The sequence below is a fragment of the Hippocampus guttulatus genome, chromosome 2 (assembly GCF_054856545.1).
Source record: "Hippocampus guttulatus isolate MCC_2025c chromosome 2, RoL_Hgut_1.0, whole genome shotgun sequence".
NCBI lineage: Eukaryota > Metazoa > Chordata > Actinopteri > Syngnathiformes > Syngnathidae > Hippocampus > Hippocampus guttulatus.
Genome location: NC_141262.1, coordinates 15,434,064 through 15,446,223, shown reverse-complemented (window position 1 = coordinate 15,446,223; position 12,160 = coordinate 15,434,064). Strand labels below are relative to the sequence as shown.

At 41.5% G+C, this 12,160-nt stretch overlaps 1 protein-coding gene across 2 annotated transcripts in view; it reads left to right on the top strand.

The window, feature by feature from the left end:
• Positions 1–12,160, top strand: part of il1rapl2 (interleukin 1 receptor accessory protein-like 2) — a 237,051-nt gene that overhangs the window by 40,682 nt on the left and 184,209 nt on the right. The gene's annotated exons all lie outside the window — the stretch shown is intronic.

The window sequence follows — 12,160 nt, the reverse complement described above, 5'->3', positions numbered from 1 at the left end:
AAATCAACGATTCAAATCTTTTCTTTACAGGAGAGTGCAACATGAAAGGCGCAATATAGACGAGTGCAACACAAACACTTTTCACAGTCTGTATGCTATAAAAATATTTTGGATTACTTGAGCTTGATCTCCCTGTTTTAATGCTGCCGCAAAATGCATTGTTGCTATTTCTTTGGAATGTACTGTATGGCTAGACAGAGTGTCACGTTCAAGTCCCATGTCACCCTATCAAATTACATCATTGCCTTTGCCTTTATAGTTCTCATTCCAGTGTGGGACAAATAAAGGATATCAACAAAAAACCGAGGCAAGCTTTTCATTAAGCACAAATGGATGTGGAGGGTTGACACCTGTGTGACAGCAGATGAATTCAGATTTGGTGTATTTTTTTTAACTCTTCTACTTGCTCCTGGTATATTTTGCTGGGGGAATGCTTTTCCCCTATAATTGTAGCAATATTCTAACTATGTACCCCTGCTGAGCAACGGAAAAGAATGAACGCACCCAAAAAATTATTCAATAACGTTGGAAATGCTGGCCCTGCAATGAAATCTATATAGATAACATTGATTCCCCTGTAATATAAACCGTTCAAACAACAGAGTGCTCCACAATTACACAGAACACACGCACAGTAGAATTACAATTTCACTCCACTCAGAATTGCAAACGTTATGGTAGGGGTAAGCGAGTTAAAAAAAAAAGTCTAGTTTGACACTCAGCAAAAAATTTGAGTTCGATACAATTAAATAAAATCCACATCTTGAACTCTACCTAAAAGTATCTCTGACACAATTACAGTTCTAACACAGCTCTGATGGTATCATTCCATACTGAGCATTCTATTGCCTTGTGAAAGCCACATTTATGAGATAGTTCTTGTCGCCTCGCATTAGAGGCTATAATCCGTTTGTCAATTCCTTACGCTCCTTTCTAACAAATTTTCAAGACGCGATGATTCTCCAGTCTAGCTTTCTGACACACCCATGATGTGTAACCTGGAAATATGTGCGCAATTGCCAAAGAGACATGATTCGGGGAAGTTCGATGGTGCCCTTAATTGAAAAGATGTCATCCTCTGATTGTTGAATCAACATTGCGGATCCAAATGTTGTTGCACATGGTGTGTACGTGGCCCCTCAGCAGCTTACTCTGAAGGAGCGTGTTGTTTTCCGTTCACTTTTGAATCAATCCAATACGAGCAATTGAGCTCATAACGGAATGTGCAGGAGACAGTGCACATAGAAAGTTGCCCAAGTTGCCGAGCAACGCACTGCACGTGTGGCGCATCAATTGTCCCCCTCATAAAAAATCTAACTCACGGCCCATTGCTATATTGTTTGTGATCAGCGCTTCAACCCCAAGTTACATCAGCATACGGAAATGCTCCTCAGAGGTGAAGGAAAAAGTCCAACCGGCGCTGATCCTTTTTTTTTTCACCAATAAGATATGTTGTCGACGTTGGGCCATTATTGTATTGTAGTAGGGACACCTTTAGAGTTCTTGATCAGTCAATGAGCATTTGTGCGACAGGTGTGACAACCCCAACTCCGTCAGAACGAATCGGTCCAGTTGGCCGGTGACAGACATCACTCGCTGTCAGCAGCTGTGAAATGACTCAAAATGTGCAAACTGATGTGTTGCCTTCAAGAGGTACGGCCAAAAGACTCCTCAGTCTATGGGAGACAGATTTGTCAGCATCACGCCCTGATGTTAAGATCGCTCCACCCAGAGCGAAGCCATTTCAGGAAGGTGCGTAAGTGGCATACTTAAGCCGACGGGGGAATCTGCGCAGCTGACAAAAATGCGCAGCCTCGCACTTTTTCTGACTTCATCACATAGAAGAATGTGCCCCTGCAGAGGTGCTGTATATTCTACCTAATGTTGAGCCTTACAGATTTGTCATTCTTCAAAGGTGTTTGATGTATTAAAGTCGGGATCTTAATTCAGCCTCTGGCAGGCATGTCATGGCATAAAAAGGACACAAAATGAAAAGGTTAAGTTGATGTTTCCGTTCTGTTTTAGAAAGATGTTGCTTTGTGCATACACTACTTCACCTGCCGCACCACTTGACCTTCACCATGTACGCATCCTCTGTCACACTGCCATGTGCTGTGTGGCTAATTTCCTTTCTTTCTCTTCACCTTTTCCATTTAGTTGCTTGTGTGGGTCTCTAATACACTCACAAAATAAATCGACTGTGTAGGTGGTGTGCCGGTAGCACTAGTTTGTCATTGTCAATACGTGTTCCGGTTTGATCACAGGCCTACCTGCGTGCTCCAAACCTCCGCTTCATGATTTTGTTTGTGCACAGTACATGTATGTGTTAGGACCAGGGGTGTGGAGCTGTGGAGTGTGTAATCGCTCTGCATGCTTCCGTGTGTGTGCTCTTTTGAATGTGTGTGTGGGTGAGGTGTGCACAAAGCAATTATGCGATCAGAGCTGAGCCAAGCGGACATTTATGTGGGCGATTGCTACATGCATCCAAAGATAGGCTACGAGAGCTCCTCTCGCTCAGTGCTTGTGAGTTTTTTTTTTTTTAACTGGACGCCATGTGGACAGGAACTACAATTTCCTTGTGTCAGTTCTTTCAAGCTCTGCTGTGATGCAGCCACCACTGCAGCTAAAAGGCGACACGCTATGATAAGAAAAAGGGGCCCTGGCGGCTAGAGGTGGTGGTGAGGAGGAGACTTTCAAAGATTAGAAAGCTGCACAATATATGATCAAAATATCCAACATATTCATTTGTCAAGCGTATATGCAATGGGACACTGAAGCTAAGCTTCTGTCGGTATCGTCAAGAATCTCTTGCTAAAGGACATCGCAGCAATGGTGATGCTTGCCGAAGGGTTTTTTGGTGATGTTTTCAATGACACATCGTGATGAAGCCTTCTCAGATGAACAGCGAAACGTCTTCTAAGACAAACAGAGGAGCCCACCCCACACTACATTACGAAATGTCCTTGCATACCTATTTGTCATGTCCTTGTTTACGATGATACTAATGCAGCGTGTTATACCGGAGACAAATTCCTTGTGTGTTCTACATACTTGGCCAATAAAGATGATTCTGATTATGATTCTGGAGGAATGAGAATATTCCCAATCAGGCCTAAAAAGGCGTCTGCCTTAACTAGCACTTGGGATGAAAGGTGGTTACCAGCAGTGTTTTACTCTGAAAACAAAATTGAATGCATGCATTATGAAATGATGCAAAATGCTTTTTTTAAAAAAGTCATTGCTTATTTCTGTTTTCTAAAATAAACGTATTAGAATAGAAGTGATTTCAATGAGGGGGAAATTCTTTCAGTGTGTTTTTCCATCTTGTTCTCAAAAAATAAGAAAGACAGTGAAGGGGAGCTGTTGAGCAGTCCAATGTGTACCCCGCCTCTCGCCCAAAGTCAGCTATGATGGGTTCCAGCTCACTGGCAAAATTAATTTGGACAAGCACTAAAGAAAATGGATGGCTGGGATTAACGGAAACCAAATCAAAATTGATTTCTCAAGACAGACAACCTATTTCTTTTTCACAGTATCTACTTTTCTGTTGCAGGAGCTGTGAAAACCCCTCTTAGCATCTAAAGGTGTAAAATGATGACATTTACATGACACGAAAGCTGTTTTTTTTGCAAATTGATCATTTGCAGTGGCAGTGCTAATTAGTAGATCAGTTGCAACAGTGGATTGGCAATGCTGAAATTGATACAGGCATTCTTTTTCAATGCAGATACACGCCGTCACAAACTAACACTGTGTTTACACATAACAGACACACTTAATGGCAAGGTGTGCCTTCCTTATCAATTTGGAGCGTTTCATTGTGTCCATCTGTAGCAGGCACTAGCCTTTTGGCTGTACCTTTGTCATCTCTTCATCTTTTCTACAAACATAGTTGTTCTGGTTAAGGCCACACCTTAAAGGCCGTATCTCACTGAGCGACGAAGGTTTGCCAGTGTGTGCACACCGAGCTAATGTTTTTATTTTCTTTTCTCAGGGTACTTTCAGTACAGTTGAAAAGACATTCTGAAACATTTTATTTCGCGACCTTCAAATTTTGAACCTGTTCCAAATTTCTTTGTGACAACAAAAACTTTTTGAGACCATGAAAATTGTTGATGAACATCTTTGTGGCCGCGTGCGACATTCAATGAATCCCGATGGGGGGAAAAAAAACAAAACTTCACTACGTGCTTGCACACTTCGCAGCTCGGTGAGATAGGGCTTTAACAGTTTCATCACTCTCCAGAAAAGCAATAGATTATCTGAGAAGGTGGATGGTGATAAGATCTTATCTTGAGTCCAACAAGGACAGGAGTGAGAAATAAAATCATCCACTAACCAGAATGACTGCAAACATCCACCAAGCCTTAAAAATGCTAAACATGTCCATTTGACATGTTCCAACCGCTACCACGCACAGCATCTTTTTCATCACCCGCCAGCATTATCTGGATGCCAGTCCAGTCCCCATCTTTATCCTGATCTGCACAAAATGGAATGGGTTCTTTCTCGGACAAAGCGCCATCTCACTAATTTCGGATTACTTGATATCTACGGATTTACTAAGTTTGTATTTGTGTTTTAAATAACATAAATAAAATTAAAATACATTTTCTAATGAATGGCAATATGAAGAAAGGATATACGGAACGGGCGGCCCGGTAGTCCAGTGGTTAGCACGTCGGCTTCACAGTGCAGAGGTACCGGGTTCGATTCCAGCTCCGGCCTCCCTGTGTGGAGTTTGCATGTTCTCCCCGGGCCTGCGTGGGTTTTCTCCGGGTGCTCCGGTTTCCTCCCACATTCCAAAAACATGCATGTCAGGCTGATTGGACGCTCTAAATTGTCCCTAGGTGTGAGTGTGGGCGTGGATGGTTGTTCGTCTCTGTATGCCCTGCGATTGGCTGGCAACTGATTCAGGGTGTCCCCGCCTACTGCCCGGAGATGGCTGGGATAGGCTCCAGCACCCCCCGCGACCCTAGTGAGGATCAAGCGGTTCGGAAAATGGATGGATGGATGGATATACGGAACATTAATAATTGTTTCCCCATATTTCAACACAATAGCTGAGATCTGGCAGGACTAAGGAACAATCTAGGATAGAATGTTTGCCGTATTACAGCAGCTCTCCCTTCATGAAACTGTGCATGCTTTTGTGTTGGTGGGAGTGTGCTCACCCACCAGTCGCTACACGCTGCACATTTGTTGCCTCTCTAAGCCAAGGATGACAGGCCGTTTGTGTGAAGTGGGTGTTCTTCAGCTGACTAAAGAACTAAAAGAAACATTAGCAATGGCTCGTTTGCTAACCAGCTGCTCTGCATGCAGCCCGATCTGCGACATGTGTGTTACATCGATAAAGATCAAGCAATTCTTCTTCTCAAAATGGATGATGGTTTTTAGCATTTTTCTCAGGATGTAGATTTTCAAGTTTGATCTCCCAAGTCGCACATGTGTGGTTTCAGGGAAGACTTTTTTTTATGTATTCTTTTTATTTTTTATTTTAGTGTTTGTTTCATTTGTTAAATCAACTGGAGTTACCAGCAAACTCACTATCCTCCAAAGGGGTTGCCTACAGAGAGCTATCAACATATTCTTTGTAATTATTTGACGCTTCTGCACGTATAAGTGATACACTTTTAAAAAATTAAAATAAAAAAAGATGAAAAGCGATGCTTTAGATCAGTGAGCACCAACACCACATGAGTAGCCCTTAGGCTACTCCAAAAATAGCACCCCAGTGACGGGACTGGGTTGAGACGTGATCATTAAAAGTGGAAACAATAGCAGAGATGTATAGAACAAGTTGCATGGTGCTATGTATCTATTTCATAATTATTGTTGGAAATCATGAACATGATCGGTTTCTTCAAATAAATGAAAATCAATTCTGTGTAATAACAGTGAAAGTCCATTGAACAACAACCAGTAAGTGTGGTTCTCAATTGAGTTCTCAAAAAAGGTCGGTGACCCCTGCCGTAGACCCTTTGGGTCATTGATCGTTAAACAATGTGGAGAATATTCTGTGTGCAACATGGTATCCATAACCCAATTTATCGCTACAACAACTTTACGACTTTAAAATAAAATCATAAAATCAACCTCTCCTCTCTTTGCTGCAAGACTGTACATCCCCTCTCAACGCCACATTGTCCCTCTTGCTTCCTGTCGCTTTTTCGCTTGTCGCATCTCTGTGTCGAGTTCCAAGGTCAGTTTAAATATTCATCCCTTCTCTTGTTCTGCATTCAAATATTGATAAAAGCTGACATGACGTTGAGTCCGTACACCAAGGGATTCGGCTCCGCAAGGACACACGCGCAAGCACGCTCACACACAAATCAAATTTCCAATTCTCCACACACGTATGCATTATTTTAAAAAATTGAAAATACTGTTGACCTCAAGTAACAGCGTGTTTTTATTTATTTTAAATCAAATAATTAATCAGGGTATTTTGTAATTGCCTATATATTGTACAACTAGTTGGCTCGTTGGCGCCCCTGTCCTGTCATCTAGTAAAAATATCTTACCTGCCTCTTCCACAAAATGTACTGTATCTGTTAGTGAGTGAGTCAACCCGTATTTCTTCCCACTGCCTGTTAATGTCATTTACACTGTCTGTTAGGCTACAAGAGACAGTGTAAATGACATTATTTTGTATTGTGACCTCAGCATGAAAGGCAGTTTATTGAGATCCTGTTTTTAATTGTGAAAATCCATCCATTATCTGAACCGCTTTATCCTCAAGAGGGTTGCATTTTTGGGCAGTAGGCGCGTTGCCCCCTGGACTGGTTGCCGACCAGTCGCAGGGCACACATAGATGAGCAATCATCCATCCATCCATCCATTTACTATTCTGCTTATCACATGGGTCGCGGGCATGCTGGAGCCTATCCCAGCTGTCTTTGGGTAGTTGGTGAACCGGTTGTCAGCCAATCGCAGGGCACACATTGACGAAAAACCATCTGCGCTCACACTCACACCTAGGAAAATTTGGAGTGTTCAATCAGCCTACCATGCATATTTTTCGAATAGGGGAGGAAACCGGTGTGCCCTGAGAAAACCCACGCAGGCACAGAGAGAACATGCAAACTCCACACTGGGAGGCTGGAGCCGGAATCGAACCCCGCACCTCTGTGCTATGAGGCCGGCTGCCACGTTGTGCGATGGTGGTGGACCCCAAAAAGCAGGCAAGAGGGAGGAGCAGGGCGAACTTGAAGAAGTGTATTAAAACACAGAGTAAACTAAATCCTAAACAAAACAAAGTCCTGAAAACAAAAATAATCCAAAGTCGTAAACCGTTGCCATGACTGACGCAAAAACTATCACAAACCGAAACATGACCACAACAAACATGACAGCAGCAATCAAGCAAACACAAACAATGACCCGACCATGAGTGGTCGGCCGGGAGTCCTTTTATACTAATAATTACATAATGACCAACAGGTGTGCAGCTGCAGGGGGAGCCCTACATTGCCACCTGTTGGTCCCAAACCAAATCTTGACACCGGCGTGCTAACCAGTCGATCACCGTGCCGCATGATCAACCAATCACATGGACAATTTAGAGTCATCAATTAACCTTCCGGACATATTTTTGGAATGTGTGAAATGTATGATGAAGTGTGCGTGTGCACGTGTGCGTGTGTGACTTTTAGTTTCTCACATATTTAATATGGACAAGAGGCAAAAGAGAACGTGACATAAATAGGTCTCCACTAATCACCCCTTCAGTTCAAGAAATACAACTAGACTCTACAGAATGATCCCCAAATATGTTCCTGCTGTGTCATGTTTGGAAAATGTCAAGATTTTTAGGGAAGAAGGTGTACCTAGGCGCAGTAACATACTCGAAATAAATGAAGTAATTTACACTGAAAAGGTTTTGTAGAAACATTGAAAAACGTGCCACGTGTACATTACACAAGTGATATCGTTGGGGTGGCATGGCTCAGTAGTAGACTGCATCTCCAGAGGTTGGCGGTTTGATTCCCAGCCGTTGTGACCATGCTGAAGTATCCTTAAGATACTGAACCCCCCTGCTGCTCCCGATGCTACATCATCAGAAGGTGAATGAGAAAACAACGTTGAAATAGCTTTGAGTTTCTCAGGTGGAAAAGGACTTTAAAAGTGAAATCCCATTTATCGTTTACGTGTCGTCGGACCAATCGTGGATGTATCCGTGTGTTGAAAATGTTGCCATAAAAAGGAAATATATCAATATGCAGTATATATACTGTAGAGGTGTATATTTCAGCTCTTTTGCATTTTCCCAACATAAACTAATTAAATCCTACCAATCAAACCACACATGTAAAATTAATGAAGTCTTACTTTAATTTGGCTATGAAATGTACTTAAAGTGATGCATTTTCCCCCCCAATTAAACTGGTCTATTATAATTAATTAAACCCGGCAACATGCTTCAACGTTAGGAAGACACAAAGCAAAATTATTCAGAGAGAGAAGGGATTCGGAAAGTGTAGATCACAATTTTTGATGAATTTGAATATGTGTGCACATGCATTTCCATCTGTTGCGTCCAAACGGGAAAGTTTCAAAGAAGACACAATTGACTTGTGTGGACTCATGAAAGGAAGGAGATAATTACACCTTTTATATCCTCACCACTTCATTAGGTACGCATGCATCGTTGACTCTTTTATGTCGCTAAAGGCAGCCAGCGGCCCCTCCATACCCCAACAACTATAATAAGCATTCAGTCATCATGTGGAATACATTGTTATAAGCAGGGAGAGAAACAATAGAAAAAAAATGTTCGAGAAAGAAGATACGGCTAAGTGTTGGAGCGGCTGGAGAGAGAGAAAGAAAATACCAAAGTAACACATTGTCCTTTCTGTCAGCCTGTGTGTAATTAAGTTCTGCACTGTCACGATTGCTCTTTACAACTTGTAATTTAACTTACTGTGAGCCAGGAGGGCAGACACAGAAGGACAGGGGAAACAAGACTGGAGGTGGCAAAGTACAAGAACATGATTACGGCTGCTTGAGATGCGTGTTCAAAAAAAAAAGAAAAAAGAAAAGGAGCAACACTGTGAAGGAAGGGAGACTATTTTATTCAAACTCTTGCATCATTTATCATGGCAACATTATTTTATGCATGTTAAAATTCAAGACGCACTAGAATTAAATCGTAAGACAGCAATTGGACAAAGTAGGAAAACATAAGCGCAACATATTTTAAAGGTCAAGGAAATGATTGCATTCCCTTAAGATCAAGACTGCAAGCCACATTCGCTAATGTGCTTGATGTTCACGATGGAAATCTGAAATATCTTGCTGGGACGAGAAAGCTGTTTGAGCCGCCATCGTCAAGTCACAGTACAGCTTTGTGCACCTGAACTTTGCACTTTGCTGCCAAACATGACAGAATTGGGATATTGCTCTTGTATGAGATGAGAAAGAGGAAGTGAAGCTAACAATGTTCCAGGTCAGCACTATACTGCTGTGGGTGCTCTGCTCTCCTCTTTCCTGGGTCAGCGATCTTTTCTTTCAGATGTCTCGGACCAACCTTCCTTAAAACACTTGAAGTGAGATTTTTATACAATACCACCACATAACATTTTTCAAATATGTACATTTTGCCGTAGTCGGTAGATTCAAGACATCTTCACAATTGTTGAGAGTCACTTTCCTTTTTAAAAGACAAACATTGAATATTGCTTTTGGAAATGCACAGAATTGAGAACATCATTTCTGGTTTCTGTTTTCAACACAGACATATTGCCTGATGTTTCATCCTGAATCGGTACACAATAGCCATATAATCTTGCCTTTGCAAAGATAATTTTGAGTTCAGACTTTTTTATTGGGTCCGGTTTTGCAGCTAAATTTAAACAAAGGTGTCTCCATGAAGCTATGAGGAAAAAATTAGACAAGATGTATTTGTTTTATTCAGCGATTTCTCTCAAAGGTCTCACTAATAACGCATTTTTAAATGGGAAAAAGGTCAACGCAAAAACAGCTACAGAGGAAAAAAAAAAGTTCATGTGAGCGAGAAAAACAAGATACTGATTGAAGGCAAGAGGTTTAGGTTAAATAAGAGACAATCTCGGTGAGAGTTGGAGATAAGGAAGACTAAATGACTTTTCAATTTGCAAGACTCTTGGGACAGGATAGATAGGGGGAGAGAGCCAGAGAGAGGGAGAGAGAGAGGGAGGGAGGGAGAGAGAGAGAGAGAGAGAGAGAGAGAGAGAGACAGAGAGAGATAGAGAGAAATAATGGCTAAGCATGTTGCAGATATTCGCCGCAGGGAGCCTGTATGGACCAATGCACAAGTGGGATTGTGTATATGTGTTGTGGGTGGAAAGAAGTGCTAAAGTACTTTGTATTTGACTGCAGGGCAATTAAAGGATCACGCTTGTCTATGTGAACCCTCTCAGGGCAGGTGATGCAGATTTGTAACAACCAAGTACCTTTACTTTACCTGTAACAAGAACTTATTTTGAGCCTGAGAGGGTTAAACCTCTCAGTTGGAGCCACATTGAGGTGCATTGACAATATAATTACCAGTCAATAATGTGGGACCAGATGTGTGTCCATTTGTGGGCTTGTCAGCGGCATTATAATTAGACTGATTGTCCACCCCCTGAATTAGAATGAATGCAGAACTGTCCTAGGTGCTGATTGTAGCTTCCCACCATGTTCACACCATTTCCCTTCTCCATGGCAGTTGCTAAGTAACTAATGGAGTTACAAGTGTAGCCAATCGCCATCAATCCAATACGAGGATGTGAAACTGGCCCACAGCCACACTATGAGAGGCCCCTTGATTTACTTTTTAAAAATTTAAATTCATGAATCATTTAACCAATTTTAATTGATATTATATTTGGGAGGAGGGGGGTGTTTGAATTCTTATTTGGTTTTTATTTATTCATATTATACAAACCCAAAGATTTCTCCCCAAAACTAAACATTGAGTATGTTTTCCATTAAAAATAAGGGGAAATGGGGAGACACAAGAATCCTGGAAAATCACAGAAACCCAACGTGAATGGGGGGGGGGGGGGGGGTGGGGGGGGGGTGACGGTAGCTGTAAGTTGTAATATCACCATTAGATGCCCGACGTGTCTGAGTTGCACTTACACATATGCTGCTCTACACCACCACGTGAGTAGGTCTCTTAATGTTTTTTGGGGATTCTGATATCCATGTTGGTTTCCTGTTTAGCGGTTTTGTGACATCCTTGAATGGTAATTTTTTATGCAAGAGAGCCCTTTGCACTGGAAAATTTATTTCTGTGATTTGCCAAAAACTCTCTGCTGGTGAGTTAGTTAGGATATTGGATCTTTTATACATGCATTGAAAAATGTATTGTAAAAAAAATAATAATAGCAGAACGACCATTCACAATCACAGTCACATTGTGGGACACATTGTGTCCAGTTAACCTACCATGCATGTAGTTAAGTTGACTAATTAAATTAAAATAAACAACTTATCGTCATGAAATATCAAACCAATTTATAGCTGGTTTTCATCTGTCAAGCAGAAAAAGATAATTTCATATGAATCTCGATAGGTTACAAAGGGTTCACGTATGCTTTATTTAAAAAAAAAAAAAGCCATTCAATTAAATTAGATCCAAAATGTTCGTTGCATCCCGAATATCCATTTATTGTATTCATCGTCGTTGGTTGCACGAACGGAAATAGGAAACACATTTTTATTTTTCTGTCAGATGGGGAGAAAATATTTTGCTGATAGCTTTAATTATTAGACCATCAAGCAGGCGACAGTCGCGGGGGGATCGGTTGGCAGTGCATTGAGATGGAGATGCACATCCTCAGTGTCTGGTGTAATGTATCACGAGGAGTTTCCTGTCTCCTGCCCTTCCACTCTTTACCCCCCGCCCCCACCACCACTTTTGTGCCTCCTTCATTTACAATTGAACTTGACAGAAAATCATTAACTGCATAATGAAAAGCAGCAGACCAGTAACGTATACCATCTCTGTCTATTACAGATCCTTAGCCTTAGACCCTGAATGTAAATGAATCCAGATTATATTCTGTTAAAGTGTTGAGGTGCCGATGCAAATAGCTCGCCTCTGTTGTTTTCATGCGTGACAAAGCATTGAACATTTATTCAAGTGTTTTTCAAATGGATGTAATTCACAGTGGATGAGTTCACAAGGTGG